The sequence below is a fragment of the Sebastes umbrosus genome, chromosome 2 (assembly GCF_015220745.1).
Source record: "Sebastes umbrosus isolate fSebUmb1 chromosome 2, fSebUmb1.pri, whole genome shotgun sequence".
Classification (NCBI taxonomy): Eukaryota; Metazoa; Chordata; class Actinopteri; order Perciformes; family Sebastidae; genus Sebastes; species Sebastes umbrosus.
Genome location: NC_051270.1, coordinates 30,113,222 through 30,130,959, shown reverse-complemented (window position 1 = coordinate 30,130,959; position 17,738 = coordinate 30,113,222). Strand labels below are relative to the sequence as shown.

Sequence of the window (17,738 nt, the reverse complement as noted above, 5' to 3'; positions counted from 1 at the left end):
GTGTCTCCATGGAAACCGGCACATATGCAGGGATGGGGCGATCTCCTGCTGTGCGTGTGTTGAGGAAGACTCCTACCGCTGGTCATAGTGTGAGTGTGTGTGTGTGTGTGCGCGTGTTCAGGTACATGCATATCTGTGCCTGTGTGTGTGTGTGTGTGTGTGTGTGTGTATAATTGTTAATCCAGCCTTTCAAATTAAAAGCATGTGTTTTTACATTAGTATGTTTCCGTTTCTGAGCGGTGTGTGTGCGTATGCTTGTGTGTGTGTGTGTGTGTGTATAGACATGTCAGCCTGAGAGAGAGAGAGACAGACAGTGATAGATAGTGTATTTATATATATATAGAGAGAAAGACAGGGTAAGAGAGAGACAGGGAGTAAAGGAAAGGGAGGGGAAAGGGCTTCTGAGGCAACTGAGGAAACACCAACATGCTGTACCTGACGACAGGAGGCGGTCGGCTGCTGCTACCTCAACCTGAAATAACCCAAGCTGGGCTGTGAGTTCACTAAACACATCACCGACCAAATGTCACCTGCTTTGTCTCCTTGAAGCAGGTGAGCTGTGACTTAGCTATCATTTTATAAACTCTAAGCCTCCTTTCTTAAAATATAACACCGTTTACGAACTAATAGCTGTGGTGACACATTAATGTAATTTGTAGTGAACGGTAGATAATCCTCACCCCGGGAATAAAAAAAAAAATCAACTGGATGCAGTTATTTTGGTCCTGCGTGCCTGGCATCATCAATACTGACTCTTCATTATTTATAATTAATGGATCAATGAGTCTACAGTGACTAAGACGTTGCTCTGTTGTCGGGTTGTGGGGGAGGTTTATGTTGGGTGAGGACATTCTTCTATAGCTTTAGAAACCTTCCAACAGTTATCAACTGACTGAACGAAGTCGTTTCTATGGAAACAACTTAAAGATTAAAGCTGTGAAGAGCGAGAGCCATGCCAGAGTGATTCCCATAATGCCTTGTGCCTGGGGATCTCAGAGAGAGAGAGAGAGAGAGACAGACAGACAGTGGGACACAGAGGCAGAAGAGGGAGTATGTGTGTGTGTGTGTGTGTGTGTGTGTGTGTGTGTGTGTGTGTGTGTGTGTGTGTGTGTGTGTGTGTGTGTGTGTGTGTGTGTGTGTGTGTGTGTGTGTGTGTATGTGTGTGTGTGTGTGTGTGTGTGTGTGTGTGTGTGTGTGTGTGTGTGTGCGTGTGCGTGCGCGTGTGTCAGTCAGCTCTAGAGATGCCGTGCTACAAATCCCCTTTCTATTGTGACAGCTCACATGACCAAAGACGCCAAACTCAGCATCTACGCACAAACACACAAATATAGGACTGAGTGCACACACACATAAAACTTGTTTTTGCCATTTAGGAGAACATTACATGGACTTACATTTATTCCCTGGAAACTATATGCCTACCCCCAGCCTACCTAAGGCTGCGTTCACACCAGATCAGACGTTGCAGCAATTCGCCGCAGGTTTGTGCGGTGGTGTGGGAGAGTCACTTTAATGGCCCATTAACTGTGATGATTAACGTCTTTTGTTCCCTCATGGCTGGGTTGTACAGCTCTGGATCGACGGCTACGTGATTGGCCACCGCAGTGTGACGCCGGGTTGCGTTGATTCTGTTTCTACTTTTCTTCCACAGGCCGCTGCATTTTTTTGGCACTCCCTGCGGCCGCCGCAGCCCAAATGCACTACCCACATTCAAAATGAATGGGAAGACTTGCGTTTTCGCCGTCCCACCTGATCTGGTATGAATGCATGTCTAACAGACTACAGCCATGCTAGCGTCAGCATTAGGGCTGTCAATCGATTAAAATATTTAATCGCGATTAATCGCAAGATTTTCCATAGTTAACCGCTATTAATCGCACATTAATCATACATTTTTTATCTGTTCAAAATGTACCTTAAAGGGAGATTTGTAGTAAGTAAGTATTTAATACTCTTATCAACATGGGAGTAAGCAAATATGCTTGCTTTATGCAAATGTATGTATATATTTATGATTGGAAATCAATTAACAACACAAAACAATGACAAATATTGTCCAGAAACCCTCACAGGTACTGCATTTAGTATAAAAAATATGCTCAAATCATAACATGACAAACTGCAGCCCGACAGGCAACAACAGCTGTCAGTGTGTCAGTGTGTTGACTTGACTATGACTTGCCCCAAACTGCATGGGATTATAATAAAGTGGGCAAGTCTGTAAAGGGGAGACTCGTGGGTACCCATAGAACCCATTTTCATTCACATATCTTGAGGTCAGAGAACAAGGCACCCCATCGAAAATGGCCATGTCAGTTTTTCCTCGCCAAAATTTAGCGTAACTTTGGAGTATTATTTAACCTCCTTTGCGACAAGATAGTATGACATGGTTGGTACCAATGGATTCCTTAGGTTGTCTATATTCATATGATGACAGTATCTTCACTTTAGCTTTAAAACCCACTACAACCTAAAAATCGAAAGACGCGTTAATGCATTAAAGAAATTAGTGGTGTTAAAACAAATTTGCGTTAACGCGTTATTATCGTGTTAAATTTGACAGCCCTAGCCAGCTTGAATTGCAATGACAATGCTAACGATGATGCTGGTGATGTTAAGCAGGTATAATGTTTACCATGTTCAACACCTTAGTTTAGCGTGTTAGCATGCTAACATTTGCTAATAGCACTAAACACAAAGTACAGCTGAAGCTGATGGGAGTGTCATTAATTTTGCAGGTATTTAGTCAGAAAACAAACTATTGGACAAATTCAAAATATGACCTGATGATGGCACTAGATGAACAGTCAAGGGTTAAGTTATTACAATCCATCCGTAGGGGGGACATGAATGTGTGCACCAATTTTCATGGCAAACCGGTACAATAGCTGTTGAAACATTTCACCCAAAACCACAAATGTGAACTTCATGGTAGCAGTGGAAAAGTCAGGGGATCAACAAAGTCACCTGGCATTAAAAATACATTTTGGGTGATACGATGCAATTGGATAGTGCTTGATCACATGGAAGTAAATGCACCCAAAACGCACTGAGGACAGATTGTGATCCGATTGGCAAACCACCTCCGGAGATGGTCCGGGACGTTAAATGACAGGTGTAAATGTTATCAGGTTAATTTGTATCTAGATACAATCTGAATAAGAGACACATTTTAATGCCAAGTGTAAAGGGGGTCTAAGATTCATCCTCTGGGGAACATGAATCTGTTTACTAAATTTCAACGCAATCCATCAGACAGTTGTTGAGATATTCAGTCTGGACAAAAGTGGTGGACCGACCCACCGACCGTCCGACATTGCCATCCCTAGAGCCATGCTGCTTGCCTGGCTAAAAACAAGTCCTAACCAGCTCTTTGTCGCCAAACGGGTGGTGACAAAACATACGTGACTATGTACAGCATTTTGTCCCTAAAATATGAGTAATACAAGAGCACACACACACACACCTTCATAAGCATCGCTGTCTCTAATTGGATCCTTTACCTCACTCTCACACTCTCTGTCTCTTTTCTCTCTCCATCCAATCATCTATTTGCATCTTTTCTTCTTTTGGATTTAATGTATGTGCCTCCTCCCTATGTCCTCTCTCTCTCTCTCTCTCTCTCTCTCTCTCTCTCCCACCCCTCCCCCTCCCCCTGGGTGATGCCAGTGCTGTTGTCAGGCTGGAGCTGAAAGCAGCCAATCGCGTGGCTCTGTGCTGAGGAGCTCTGGGGTGATGTTAGGCAGTTTCATGCTCATACGATGAGCTTTGCCAAATGTAGGTCATGCTTCTCCTCTCTCTCTCTCTCTCTCCCTCTCTCTCTCACTTTTACACACACACACACACACACACACACACTCACACACACACACACACACACACACACACACACACACACACACACACACACGTACACACAAAACCTCTTCACCCCTTCACAGACACACACACATTCACAGAAAACAGATAAGGAAGTGTGTGTTTTCATCGCATAAGTACACGCACACACATAGCCGCAGACACACAAAGGTGTGTTCATAAAAACACACACATGCAAACACACAGAATTCATCCCTCCACACACACTCGGTCTCACACAGGGCGGGGTGACACTCTGCTCGGTGGCAACACCCTCAGATGTTTGGTAACAACTGGTGGATCTGTTCCCCACAGGACGGACGGCTCATAAGACGTTCGGATTCTTCCTCTACGGACAATTTTTCCTCTGATGATAAAAAATTGATAACCGAGTAAAATCACAGTATGAAACTAAAAAAACTACTCCTGTCTTCTCCTGAACTCCCGTTGAACTGCTTCTGTCTGTGCTGCAGTATAGCACAAGCAGGATTATGATGTGAGCAGCAGCTATAGGAGCCAGCAGATTATATATAGACGGTATATCAGAGACCTGAACCGAGCAGTTTGACTGGATTTGGAAAATAATGCAATGAATGTATGTTATATTACAGAAATGCATGTATTTTTAATAGAGTTACTCCGCTATTGATACCAATATCGGAAATGCGTCCGATACTGGCCAAAATTCGGGATCCAGTACTATGCGGTGCTAGTGGAGAGTGTAATAGTCAGAGCGAGGAAAATGTCAGCCATTTGGCAATATTTCACAGTGAAAAATCCAACAAGTAAAACGGTGATATGTACAGTATGTAAGGCTTCTGTTTTGAGGGGGGACACTAGTGTTGCCAATTTCAACACCAGCAATCTTATAAAACATTTCAAGACGCATCACGCGAAAGAGCGCGACGACTTCACCAAGGCAAAGGGAAGAAAAAAGGATGAACCTCAGCGGCAAACATAGGAAACCGCATTCCAACGACAAGATAAATACCACAAAGATAGCCCAAAAGTGACGAAGTTAACCGACAAAATTGTGGAATTCATTGTTCTGGACGACCAACCCATCGGTGGTCAAAAACGTGGGATTTCGCTGCTAAATGGAGCATTTGGAGCCAAGGTACAGGTCGCAAATTCATCTCTGAATCATCTGTCCCCAAACTACCAGAGACAATTATATATATTTTTTTTATCATGCTGGTATCGGATCAGTACTCAGTATCGGCCGATACTGCAAGTTCAGGTATCGGAATCGGTATCGGGAAGGAAAAAATGGTATCAGAAAATCTCTTATTTATATGAAGTACTGGTACATGAATGAGCAGGGCTGTAGCCAAGGTTACTGAGGTCATAAGTCCAAATTTCCCAGCACAACTCCACCCACCTGAGAATGTTTTGACTCTCTACCAAACAAACTCTGTAACTTTTTCTGAGGATTTAAAAGAATTACACAGTTTATCTATTCATATAACTGTTCAGTTAAACTTTCTGTAAATGTTATCTGCCTACATTATGACCTGCTGTCAAGTTCATTCTAAAAAAATATATGAAAATCCAACATTTGTAAAATATGAATTTCATGCCATTATCAACCTTCCAAATTTCCAGAGATATTACTGACCTCGATGTCCTCAATGGAAGCTGCAGCCTTGCTGATAAGGTGAATGCAGGTGAGCTTTTTTCCCTTTGGGAGCTCATGAGGTGTCACTTGTTCTGGAGGTATTTTTTTCTCACTATAAAATCACACTATATGATATATTCAAAAGTATGGTCACATACGTTTGTGTACTTTTGGCCTGGGGCTGTTTTTCATGTTTAAGGCCAGGCAAAGCTCCAGTTAAGGGAAATCTTAATGTTACTTCATTCAATGATTTTATACAAGAGTGTACTTCAAAGTTTTGTCATTATCTAAAAAGTTTAAAACAACCTAAAAAGTTTAACCATATACATCCTATACATGTTATGTCATGTCATACACCCTCTTTCCTCCCGTGTTTCCTTCTGTACTTCACATCCTCCTTCTCTAGATGTGTTGAAAGTCACAAAATCCTACATGAGCCTCATAAACTGTTACTTCAATTAAAATACCATCTAAAGCTGGCAGTTAGGATCACACACTACACTGTGGTGCTGTACCGATTCAAAATAAAAAATAAAAAATAATACAAAATAAATCATTTTATGTTTTATAACATCTAACATTCAGCCTGCCGTTAGTAGCACAGGCAACAGAGTTTTTAAACTCTGTGATTTGCCATCTCTTACAGTAGTACTGGAGCAGTGCTCTTTATGGCTCATATGATCTGATTTAGTTATCTACACTGAATACTCACATGTTACTAATTCTAAATCGCTGAAGAATCAGAAGATCTGGACATCTGAAAACGTCTGGTTCAACTTTACCACTTCAGCTGTTTCTGATTAAAATGCTGAATTGTTAGTTCCTCATTGAATTGAGGGATGATTAGAGCAACTTGGAGCAGCTCCATCTGCCTGAGTAGTCCTACAAAATAGAAACTATTTTCAATGAACACTGCATCAAAAAGAATGAAGTTTAAATCTAGGTTTAAAGCATATCATTCTACTTATCTGTATCTATCGAATTCTGTGTTTTTAATTGACAGTATAAACCTTCACATACACATCACACCTTCTATGTCAAGAGCAAGACCGGTATATTTTGTATACAGTATATACAGTATACTGTGTCCATGGGGTTGGCAGCGGTGTATGAAGTACTCAGATATTCTAAAAGTACTCCATTACATATAAAAGTCCCGCATGTCCCGTTTATCAGCTAAATATATTTTAAAGATAGAATGCGTAGGATTTGTCTGGTGCGGTTTGCAAACCCGCCTCGGCTCAATGAGGGTTACGGTGCTCGCCAGCGGGTGAAAGCCAACCCCAGATGAACTCTCGTTTTGGAACAAGCTTTGTTCGCGTGGTGTTTCACCTTGCAATTTTCTGCGCCGCGTCCTCCATTTTCGTAGCTTCCTCTGCGTGCTTACGATCTGGCACTTGGTTACTACGTTTTTATAGTAGAGTCCAGCCCTCGCACCCTGCGCTCTGTGCTCTGTGGCTGGGGGCTACATGCCCAGGCTAAACATCCCGAACACAGCAAAATGAAAAGAAAACACAAGACAATACAGGCAGAGGGCTGCAGGGTCTCTGCAGATACAGACACACACTTCTAGTAGGTCATAAGTGATAACTGAGAGGGATTATTTTTGTATCAGTCTATAAATTAGTTTTTTTTTAGGAAAATCCTACTCATTCTGCCTTTAAGTATCAAAAGTAAAAGTACTTGTTCCAAAGAAAAAGGGCCCCTATAACATATATCACATGATTAGATTGATAATACTGATGCATCAATGTGTAGGTAGCATTTTCCTGTTGTAGCTGGTTGAGGTGGAGAAAGTTTGAACTACTTTATAAACAGTTTGGTAGTTTGATCCAGTGGTTCCCAACCTAGGGTTCAGGCCCCTTCTAAGAGTCACAAGATAAATCTGACTGGTTGTAAGATGATTTGGAAAGAAGATCAAACACAGTTCTGCTACATTAATCTGTTTACATTTGTTGGACTTTTCTGTAATCTTTGCTCTTTTTTTTTTAAATTTTTGGATAATTTAACCTCTTTGGGCCTTGAATGGTTGGTTAAATGAAATCATCTGGGAAGTTTAGAGGGGAAATGTCTCTTTGATGGAACTGCTATCAACTCATAGACATGTGAAGTGTGACAAGGAACCCCGACTACACACTGATTTTTGATAGGAGTCACAAATCAAAAAGACTGGGAACCACTGGTTGAATCTTTAATGTAAAATCTTGATCTGAAAAGTAACTAGTAACTATACCTGTCAAATAAATGTAGTGGAGTAGACGTATAAAGTAGATACTTTAGTCAGATGCAAGTACCTCAAATTTTTACCTAAAAGGTCAGTGTGTAACATTTCGTGGGATCTATTCGCAGCAAGAAAGAGAGAGCGGCGGCCACACAACGGGAGCGAGTAACGTTATCGACTCTGGCCCAAGCAGGAAAGGTTAACAGTTTGGTTTGTGCATTCTGGGCTACTGTAGAAACATGGCGGTGCAACATGGCGGACTGCGTGAAGAGAGGACCCGCTCCCTATGTAGATATAAACGGCTCATTCTAGGCTAACAAAAACACAACGATTCTCATTTTCAGGTGATTATACACCGAAGAAAACATAGTTATTAATATTGAATTCCGTTTCTGCCAATAGATCCCCTTAATTGTTACACATTGGTCCTTTAAGTAAAGAACTTATATAATAAATATAATAAATGTACTTGGTTACTTTTCACCACTGAGGTTGATGGAAGTTGTAAAAACGACCTAAATATCATAACTATATTAATGCAAATTGTGTCACACCTCAAATTATTTGCGCGTGCTGATGTCTCCAGAGTATACTTAATTTTCGGACAATACTTGTGTATTGACATTTAGCTCTCCTTCATGGCTTGCGGGGGGACCTTTCTTCTTAAATTGCTTTGTTGTAGGATGTGAATTAGCATTACACCATGAGCTGCTGACAAATACGCAGCCTCCCCTGACACACACACACACACACACACACACACACACACACACAACCACACACACACACACACACACACACACACACACACATACACATAAAGCTCCTCCTCAGAGAGAGAATCATTTCTACTTCCCTGGGTTGCCACTGCTAGGTTGACCTATTTTTGTCCAGACCTCTCTCTCTTTCTGTCTCCCTCTCTCGCTCACTCGCTCCAGCCCCATAATTCACCCTGCTTAATAATTCACTACAGCTTTATAAGCCTCTACTCTACTAAATGACAGGCTCAGGAAAACAACAACAGTTTTTACAGATGTATTTTTGCCAAACTACATAAATAGAATGATGTGTACATATGATATAGGGTGTACTGTATGTAGATATATACTGTATAGTATACAAAAGGAAGGGTACAATGATATAAGTTACTTGTAAGATGTTGGCAGGAAATTTACATTAACCACTTTTTGGGAGGATAACAGAGTGAGATACAAACGTAGAAAGAAACCGAGATAATGGTGGTGGTGTTATTGTAAAACTGCAGATTATTTGCAAGTCTATGCACAGACTCGCTCTGCCTGATGTGATTGGATGGCCGGATTGGGCAGGAACCAATAAGGGCACCAGGAGGAAGAGAGCAGGCACAGAGTGCTCTCGCTGATGCTGGGCACACCCTGTAGGCCTCTGTGTGTGTGTGTGTGTGTGTGTGTGTGTGTGTGTGTGTGTGTGTGTGTACGCCCATAAAATGAATGTGTATGTAAGTTTGTGATTATTTAAATATTTTGTGCACGTTTGAGAGACAAGACATTTCCTTTCAACTGAAAATACCAGCCTCCTTTATTTTACATCTACCCTGCCCCCTTTTTAAATCTCCTCCCAGGAGCTGATGCAGAACAAAGACAACGTAATATATTCTGTACCCATATTGTCATTGCATTATAAATAACGCTCGTACCTACCTCTGCAGTTTTTTGCATAAGCCCGTGTACCTGTGTGAATCTTTAAATTTGACGCTGTTATTTCTGAATTTCCTACTTAGTCTATTTTTAAGAGTTTGCGAGCTGCAGCAGACGATTCAGGCTTTAAGGGCCAAATTATCTAGTTCAAAAGGAATATTTAGACCTTTCTGGACACACTTATTTGCTCTCTTGCTAAGAGTTGGATGAGAAGATTGAAGCCACTAAATATGAAGTTGGAGCCAGCAGCCAGATAGCTTAGCTTAAAGATAAAAACTGGAAGGAGGGGGACCGGCTGGCCTGTCTCTGTCGAAATTGACTGATTTAAATCTTTTTGTTCAGTTTAAAGATTTGTAGTCACTGATTTTATATTTAGTTCATTTTTTTTCTAAACTAAGCTTCTAAACTTCTAGAAACTTCTAAACTTCTAAATTGCATCACCGTTCAAATGAACTTCAGTATGTACAACTGTGGTGAACGCATCACCGTTCATACCGCTGCGACTGTCTGCAGTATACATTCAGTAGACTATGTTGCTGGTTCAAGCTGTCACGTTCAGTTCAGTACCAGACTAGGCCCATAAATTCACTGTTTATAAGATTAATAACTCAGCAATCAAGTATTTGTGACAGTGTTATCACATTATGAGTATTTTGAGGCTTTTGGTATCTTTTAGGCTACTGTCTGTATCACCAGTTTGTTGAGCTCCACTGTAGTTCTGCACAATTAATCGCAATTTTATGGAAATGGCAATATGGCCTACTGCAAATTTTTAAATCGCAAGATTTTAAATACTTACTCGATATTTGTTAAAGGTGAAATGTGTGTCAAAATACCATTTTAAATTAAATATTGTGGTTCTGCAGAGACATCCTGACCTGCACATCATATTCTACATACTTAAGAAAACATTTTTGTTTGGTACAGATCCCAGCAAACATCACACTACGATTATTTTAATATGCTTTTAAATGAAAATGAGTATAATGATGTAAAAATTCCATCTTATATCGCAAATCATATCGCAATCGCAATATCAGTCAAAATAATCGCAATTACATATTTTTCCAAATGGTTCAGCTCTACTCCACTGTTAAAAGCTACTGATTCGGTTGGAAGAACCTGTGTTAAAGATTTATTTGTACTGAACACTTCCAGATTAAACAAATAATGTGTTAAATAGAGAGCATTAGAGCTGCTGGTGGGTGGATTTTTTTTAAACTTTTGAACGGAGCTAGGAAAGTTGATTCCCTGTTTCCAATCTTTATGCTAAGCTAAGCTAACCAGCTTTTGGCTGTAGCTTCATATTAATCGTACAGACACAAGGGTGGTATCGATCTTCTCATCTAACTCTCCCAAAACTATTCTGAAAACAGTCTATTAAATAAGAACAGCCTCATTGCTTTACTTCCATGCTTTATTTTCCACAACGGCACTAATGAGAGCACAGAAAGAGCAGGAGGGGTGTTTGGTGCGTGAGTGTGTGTATGTGTGTGTGATGCTGTAGTCTGATCGATGTGACAGTGAGAGTGAGTCTCCTCGAAGAACCCCGGCCTTATTGCTCTTCTCTTACACACTGCCCCCCTCACACACATAACATACTCTGTCTCTCAGACACACACACACACACACACTGTACAATAGCTACAGTTTCCTTCCCTTCTATCTCCGTCTGTCTTCCCTCCTGTCGTCCTTTTATCTCTTGTTCCTTTCACCACTCCTTCTTTACTCCTTCACCCACTCTTCTTCTTCTTCGTCTTCTCTCTGCATCCCGGAGGCCAACCAGTTGTAATGATCCCATTGTCTCCACTCCACCTTAGCCAATCAGCATCTAAACCATCACAACCTTTACTGAAGGAGATCAAACAGGAGGGAAACTCAAATCACACAAACGCAGAAGTTGTTTATGATAACTGTAATGCTCGTGTGATAAAATACTCTAAACTCATTTAGTAGCTTCTCACGGAGCTTTCAACTGTCAGCGAATGGTACTAGCTCAGGTTTCATCAAGTGAAGTTCTTGGGTCATGTGATAACAGATGGTCGTATACGGCTGGGGAGATTGTTACCTCTGTCTCAGTTCTTAGCTCACATGGTGACACCTGTGCAAGTTTCATTCGCTGAAGAAAGCCATGCGATAATGTCGAAAGTACAGCTGAAACAGTTAGATGATCGAGATAAATTAGGTGATTGATTAATTAGTTGATATACAAAATATTGAGGTGCTACTGCTTATCTCAATGAACCAACAATATTCACATAACAACAGAGGATGTAAATTCTCATTTTCCTTTGCCGGTTTTCTAAAACATTGTGCTACATTTAAATGAAAGCCTGACTATTGTCACATTGTTCTCACATTTTCATTTGATACAGTGTTATTATAAAAAAAAAATATTGATTATAGTCACTTCAAGAAATTCAGAATGAATTTTAAAACGTTTGGAACAGACTAAAAGGTCCGGTGTGAGCAGAGCAGCGTCAAGAAATGCCAATAGCTTCCTTTCTGCCTTTCCTTCTTATTTGTCTTTAGTGGGATCTATTGTAGCTTCACAGATCATTTTTGGTTGATCTGTTGTGAGATACTGTATCTATGTGTGAGATTTCGGCTTCCAGCAGTGGAAGAGGAGCAGGTAATTGAGCCGAAAGACATCTTTGTTAATGTTGTATTTACTATCCGCACTCCCCACTGGTATTAGAAACTTGTAGAAGAAAACATAAGCAAACTAAGATGACCAATCACAGTTCTTGCCGTCTTCACGTTGTATTTTTGTTAGGGCTGTCAATCGATTAAAAGATTTAATCATGGTTAATCACATGATTGTCTATAGTTAATCGCGATTAATCGCAAATTAAACGCACATTTTTCATCTCTTCAAAATGTACCTTAAGGGGAGATTTGTCAAGAATTTAATAATCTTATCAACATGGGAGTGGGCAAATATGCTGCTTTATGCAAATGCATGTATATATTTATTGTTGGAAATCAATTAACAACACAAAACAATGACAAATATTGTCCAGAAACCCTCACAGGTACTGCATTTAGCATAAAAAATATGCTCTAATCATAACATGGCAAACTGCAGCCCAACAGGCAACAACAGCTGTCAGTGTGTCAGTGTGCTGACTTGACTAAGACTTGCCCCAAACTGCATGTGATTATCATAAAGTGGGCATGTCTGTAAAGGGGAGATCGTGGGTACCCATAGAACCCATTTTCATTCACATATCTTGAGGTCAGAGGTCAAGAGACCCCTTGAAAATAGCCATGCCAGTTTTTCCTCCCAAAATTTTGCGCAAGTTTGGAACATTATTTAACCTCCTACGTGACAAGCTAGTATGACATGGTTGGTACCAATGGATTCCTTAGGTTTTTTAGTTTCATATGATGCCAGTATCTTCATTCTAGTTTCAAACCTAAACCTGCTACAACCTAAAACTCTTAAATTGCATTAAAGAAATATATGGTGTTAAAACAAATTTGCTTCAACGCATTATTATCGTGTTAACTTTGACAGCCTTAATTTTCGTAGATGATGTCACTCTGATGTGTAGTTATATTGTTGAGGAGGTGCAGGTTAGCTGTGGCGTAGCCTACACCAGCTACATGTGTGGGCTTTGTGGCTACGCCGTAACTCCTTAACGTACAACTATAAATCCCCCTTAAGTTGAAGGATATATCTTTTTTTGTTTGTTTTGGGGTGAACCAACCCTTTAATAAATCTATCTGTCCCTAAAATTTGTAGCCTTGCTTTAGCTGTTCTCCAAGCAACTAGCTGTGAATATACAGTACAATATATGTTTGTTAATGTGTGAATCAAGAATCAAGATCAAGGTCCAGTTAAGTGGGTTACAGAGACATAGTGACAGGATTAGCAGATGTCTTTTCCGACACTGTAGCTTTTTAGCAAATTTAGCTGACTGGCTAGTGAACTAACAGAAGTCCAGAGAAACAGAAGAAGATGAGGAAGCACATGGAACAGTGGATAATACAGTGGTTGTTGAAACAAAAAGCACTTAATGTCTGAAACCCCTTTTAAATGGGCCATCAATGTTTCATCCATGTCAAATCTCACTGAATAAAGTTTTGTTGTTACATAAAAATGACAACACAACCCCTCCGAGTTCAGATGAAAACAAAGTGAGCAGTTTGAGTCTGGGAAGAGGTGGCAGAGGATGGCCGCATGGATAATCACCTCCCGAATCTACTGAACCATTCTGACAGCTAAGAAGGAATTGGAGATACAAACACAGATTTTAAACCCCGCCAGGGGATTTCACTTGCATTTAATCCCCTCAGAGTTCAAGTAGATTTCAGTCGAGCAAAAATGTGTGTGTGCGTGTGTACATGTGAAAATATCCATAATGTTGAGGAATGCATCGGGCTGCTCTGAGGGATAATAACACAGCTCTGAAAGTCCTCAAGTGTTTGACAGAACAATCTCACTACAAGGTCCATTTAGTAGCTTTTGATCATATCACAAAATCCTCCTCAGCAGAGGAAGTTGCCCAGTTGTCATTGCATTGTAGATTTAATTTTTTTTGCAGACTTCTTGTCCATGTTGGCTTTAAATGGGAAATCGGCTGATTTTACACTGTTTACAGGTCTTAGGGAGTACTACTATATATGTGGAAAAAAGTTGTATAAAGCCTTTTGTGGCTCCAGAGAGAGCTGCGTGAAGTCTGATAAATGACTTGAGTCAGTGTCGGTTGGGGCTGAAGACTACAAGTTTGAAAATGAAAAAGATCTGGAGGTGAGGAGTTAAAAAGAAGTGAGGTTACCAGACCTCTGTACGATAGCATAACACACCTGAATCTCCAACAGAACTGTTAGTGTTGGAGATGCATATTGGGTAATGTAGGCTCTATATTTTGACAAGGAAGAATTGCATCCAAACTTCCAAAGAACCATTTCAACTTTCGGTCTTAAAATGTTAGGCAACATGGATGAGAAGTCCTTAAAGCCCCCCCTCCAGCCAGTGTTACTTCCTGTTTATTGGTTAACATTCTTTCTCAAACACAGAATGGTAGTGTGGTTAATAGTCAGACATAATTCATTACCATGATTGCATTGTTTTTCAACCCAGTTTACATTAATTTACTGGTTATCAGACCAAAAATGAGGCAAGAATTAGCACAACACGCTGACTCTCTCTCGCTCGCTCTCTTCTTTACCGTCTGCTCCTGGCGAGGCGGCTGTTTGCTGGCTGCTGCTGCACCGAGGAGCCGCACCACCGCACTGCGGCCACAGCGCACAGGAGGACGGATAGACATGTTGCCGTGGTTCGCCGTTTAAAATGCAGTTTTGGAACGTCTTGGAGGTGCACAGTCCACCAGCACCGGGATGTACTGTGATTGTTTATTTCTCTTAAAGGACTTTTCTATTGTTTTCGCTAAATAGAAAGACAAACTGACCGCTGCTAAGACGCAAACGGACATGAGTGTGCCTGCAGCTTGGAGGAGGACGTAGGACCTGCAGCTTCTACTATAATCATACGCCATATTCCCATTTTACCAAAAACCTTTTTTTACTCTGAGCACAAAATTAAGTTATTTGTCAAAAAAATGGCAAACAGTGTGGCTACTCAACTTAGTCAGGAAATGACACAAATAAATATGAAATGTCATAGAAATGACAAAATACACTGGAGAAGGGCTTTAAAGTGCTCGAAAAAATGGAAATTTAAACAAATACATTTTCATGACAACAGAGCAAACTCAATCTGCTGAGGAAGAACATTGTGTGATACGATTGAAAGCTCCAGAACAGCTACTAAATGGATCTTGTGGTGAGATTATTTTATAAACTACTGCTCACGAGGGCAAGAATAAACTTTCAATCTAAAAAATATTCAAGTGCATTCATACTTACTCAAAAACGTACAGTTTGATTAAGGTAATAAGAGTCGAAAAAGCATCAGGCACAAGGGCAGCTGAGGTTAGCATGACCTTTAGGAGATCAGAAGTTAGAAAGAGTGAGGATATATCCTTTTACTGCGCACATCTTGGTTATGTACTGTATATGTATGGTATTTATTAATTAATTTATTCATCCTGTGTATTCAATATGAAACACACCACCACTGATTTTCTAACCCTCTTCATCTTCTTGGAGACGATTTCAGTGTAATTCTGTTGTAATTTTTAAGTGCCGTGACAGCAGAGACAGTTAAGACAATCAGACAGTGAGTGGATATTTCCACAGACTACTGACTGACGTAGTTACACTATGGGAGGAGTAAAGATTACGCATACGTCTTGGAGGGACGGATATCGTCACACCATTTTAACATGTGGCTAGAATGCATCTCAAACCACCTCCAGATTTCAATCCGTCTTGCATGCATTTACATTTAGCTTTTTTTAGATCAGATAGCTATCCAATCTGCCAAAGATGCATGATTCAATAAGTGTAAATGGGGTCAAAATTGTGATGTTACAGGTTATAAAACCATTACCATCTGCTCCATCCTGCTCCAAATGCAGTGCTTCCTTTGCTAACAGGCATAACGTGGAATTCAACTTCATTTGTTGCAAAAACTCAAAAAGAAAAGTTTGTACAGAACTCCCAGATTTTATAAAATTCTCACAAATAAAAGGGGTGTACTAACTAAACTGTTTCGAATTCATTCCCTTTAAAAAAAACATAAGGAAGATGTTAAAATGGTCTTTGCGTTACATCAAAATCACCAACATTCACAGAGAAATAAAACTCACAGTGCCATTCATTGAATAGACCTCAACAGCTTGTAACGTGCAAATAACACCATACGCCTCTGCACCTTTTAAGACCTGAGTCACAACAAGCATTAAGACTATCAAATGGAAATGACTACCAGTTTCAATTCAAACATCAAAGTATAAAATGTTGTGCTATGACTCAAAAGTAAAGGAAAAGGAAAACTGTCTGACCTCCCGCAGTAGGCTTTCATGCAGCTCTATTAACGAGCTCTAAACTCAATCCTGCTCTCATCCTGCTTCTCCTACAAAAGGACACAACATAACGAGATCAGTGTCAGCCCTATCCAATCTATCTGTTTACTGTGGAGTTAAGCAAGGTATTTACCGGCCAAATCTGTTCAAAGGCTTTGAACCCACGGCTCTGCTTAGGACCGTGGCTACTCAGTGCACTCCAACCGCAGAGGTTGTATGGACAGCTGAGATGCTTCTTTTACTAAACTGCATTAAGGAGGGCCTACTGTACTATGGGATCACATAAGAGTAAAGAGAGTCATTACCAACAGAAATACGGCAGTTTCAAAGAATTTTTCCATGCATAGAAAAATGAATTTCCATCGTTTGTTTGCATTTCTTAAACAACTTCCTGTTTCAACTTTGAAATGTGCACGCTAGCAGCTGTATAATGCAGTGGACTATTATCATAGACATTTGTATAAACTTCTAGGAAGTGTTGTTCTAACAGTCTGCAAGTGGCAAAAGTTGATTTCAGACGCAACTTCTCAAAACCATCAAACATACAGTTGCAATGTATGAACCGATAGTCGGACTCTCTCTGCACCTCATCAACGTCTTGGAGGGACAAGATGATTGAGTACAACGAAAATCACACGTATAACTGAAGCGCCATGATTCAAGATGTCTGCCAGTAATTCCCTGTTATGGTGAATCATAGTGAGAAGATTTTGTATGTACTAATAAACGGATCGGATCGATCAGGGTTATGCTATGCTAACATTGTAGCTGCTCCATCAAAACTCAAAGTAACGTCATCTAAATTAGGCATATGTACGGACGTAACATTATTGTTTATACACATATGATAGATTTTCATATGACAGATTGTCACCGAATCATTTGCGGCTGTTTGAATCTTTGCATTGACTTATTGTGAAAATGCACCAGTAGAGTAGAAAAACAAGTACCGTCACATTTTTAGAATTTTGGCAATTTTGGTACCGAAATATCGTTTCTCGTGACGTCTCTAAAATAAAGGTTGTGGAGCCTCTGAATTGTAGTGGAGTAAAAGTATAAAGTAGCAGAAAATGGAAATACTCAGGTAAAGTGTAACTAATAATTATATCTGTCAAATTAACGAAGTGGAGTTAAAATTCAATATTTCTCTCTGAAATAGAAGTATAAAGTTGCATAACATGTAAATACTTAAGCACAAGTACCTCAAAATTGTACTCGGGTACTTTATCAGTACAGTACTAGTAAATCTACTTTCTACTAAAGTTACTTTCCACCACTGGGTAAAGACCAGTGTTGGAAATTAACTTTTTTTGTCCACCTGCCACTAGTGGCTAGTGGGTTAAAAAATCTACCAGTCACTCAATATTGTTTTTCTTGGCTGGTGGGTGAAGCAAATCTAGCAGCCACTTGTCTGAAATTTGTTTTGCATC

The 17,738-nt window shown here is 40.1% G+C and overlaps 1 protein-coding gene and 1 long non-coding RNA gene across 10 annotated transcripts in view; one reads left to right on the top strand and one right to left on the bottom strand.

Annotated features, from left to right (window-relative positions):
- nhsb (Nance-Horan syndrome b (congenital cataracts and dental anomalies)) overlaps window positions 1–17,738 on the bottom strand; it is a 71,112-nt gene that overhangs the window by 31,044 nt on the left and 22,330 nt on the right. The window lies entirely within an intron of this gene.
- Window positions 1–17,738, top strand: part of LOC119475479 — a 55,557-nt gene that overhangs the window by 32,844 nt on the left and 4,975 nt on the right. The window contains exons 6-7 of one of the 6 annotated variants that reach the window (XR_005203800.1): window positions 3,670–3,777; window positions 4,174–4,269. The exons of 3 other annotated variants lie outside the window; for them this stretch is intronic. This is a non-coding gene — a long non-coding RNA (uncharacterized LOC119475479). Of the gene's footprint in view, window positions 1–3,669; window positions 3,778–4,173; window positions 4,270–7,932; window positions 7,994–17,738 lie in introns of those variants that run through there. 2 more of the 6 variants (XR_005203803.1, XR_005203804.1) reach the window with 2 other exon arrangements.